The sequence below is a fragment of the Triticum aestivum genome, chromosome 3B (genome assembly GCF_018294505.1).
Source record: "Triticum aestivum cultivar Chinese Spring chromosome 3B, IWGSC CS RefSeq v2.1, whole genome shotgun sequence".
Taxonomy (NCBI): domain Eukaryota; kingdom Viridiplantae; phylum Streptophyta; class Magnoliopsida; order Poales; family Poaceae; genus Triticum; species Triticum aestivum.
This window is the reverse complement of record NC_057801.1, coordinates 537106411-537108276: the sequence shown is the minus strand read 5'-3', so window position 1 is coordinate 537108276 and position 1866 is coordinate 537106411.

Sequence of the window (1866 nt, the reverse complement as noted above, 5' to 3'; positions counted from 1 at the left end):
TTTTTTTCTTTTTTTGGCCAATGCTCTAATGATGATGCTCTAATGATGATGATCATGACACTTTCATTGATTACAACATATGAATTACAACTTGAAACTAGAACAAGATATGACTCTATATGAATGCCTCCAGCGGTGTATCGGGATGGTGCAATGAATCAAGAGTGACATGTATAAAAAATTATGCATGGTGGCTTTTCCACAAATACGATGTCAACTACATGATCATGCAATGGCAATATGACAAAAGTAAAGTATGTCATGAAAATGATGAATGGAACGGTGGAAAGGTGCATGGCAATATATCTATATTTCTCGGAATGGCTATGGAAATGCCAAAATAGGTAGGTATGGTGGTTGTTTTGAGGAAAATATAAGGAGGTTTATGTATGATAGAGCATATCGTATCACGTGGTTTGGATGCACCGGCGAAGTTTGCACCAACTCTCAAGGTGAGAAAGGGCAATGCACGGTACCGAAGAGACTAGCAATGGTGGAAAGGTAAAAGTGCATATAATCCATGGACTCAACATTAGTCAAAAGAACTCATATACTTATAGAAAAAAATTAGAAGTCATCAAAAATCAAGCACTACGTACATGCTCCTAGAGGGATAGATTGGTAGGAAAAGACCATCGCTCGTCCCCGACCGCCACTCATAAGGATGCACAAGCCAGGTGCACTCCATGTTTCAAATTTGTTACACAACTTTAACCATATGTGCATGCTACAGGACTTGCTAACTTCAACACAAGCATTCTTTAAATTTATAATCACCCAACTAGCATGACTTTAATATCACTACCTCCATATCTCAAAACAATTATCAAGTATCAAATTGATCATAGCATCCAATTCACTTCCTATGATAGTTTTTATTATACCCAACTTGGATGCCTACCATTCTAGGACCAATTTATAACCATAGAAAATACCATGCTGTTCTAAAAGACTCTCAAAATAATATAAGTGAAGCATGAGAGACTAGCAATTTCTATAAAATCAAGCCACCGCCGTGCTCTAAAAGATATAAGTGAAGCACTAGAGCAAAAACTATCAAGCTCAAAAGATATAAGTGAAGCACATAGCATATTCTAATAAATTCAAATCAAATAGGCTTATCACAAAAGGTGTGTACATAAAGGATGACTGTGGTAACTAAAAATCAAATACTAATATAATACACGACGCTCCAAGCAAAACACATATCATGTGGCAAATAAAAATATAGCTCCAACTAAAGTTACCAATGAACAAAGATGAAAGAGGGGATGCCTTCCCGGGGCATCCCCAAGCTTAGGATTTTGGATATTATTGAATATCTTGGGGTGCCTTGGGCATCCCCAAGCTTAGGCTCTTGACACTCTTTATTCCATAGTACATCAAAGCTTTACCCAAAACTTGAAAACTTCACAACACAAAACTCAACAGGAAATCTTATAAGCTCCGTTAGTGAAAGAAAAGAAAACCACCATATAAGGTACTCTAATGAACTCATTATTTATTTATATTGGTGTTAAACCTACTGTATTCCAAGTTCTCTATGGTTCATATCACTTAATACTAGCCATAGATGCATCAAAATAAGCAAACAACACACGAAAAACAGAATCTGTCAAAAACAGAACAGTCTGTAGCAATCTGTAACTAACGCAAACTTCTTGTACTCTAAAAATCCTACCAAAATAGGAAGTCCTGGACAATTTGTTTATTGATCATCAGCAAAAAGAATCGATGCAAAATCACGTTTCTGTGATTTATTGAATTTTTTCTCGTGAGCGCGAAGTTTCTGTTTTTCAGCAGAATCAAATCAACTATCATCATAGGTTATCCTATATGTTCTACTTGGCACAAACACTAATTAAA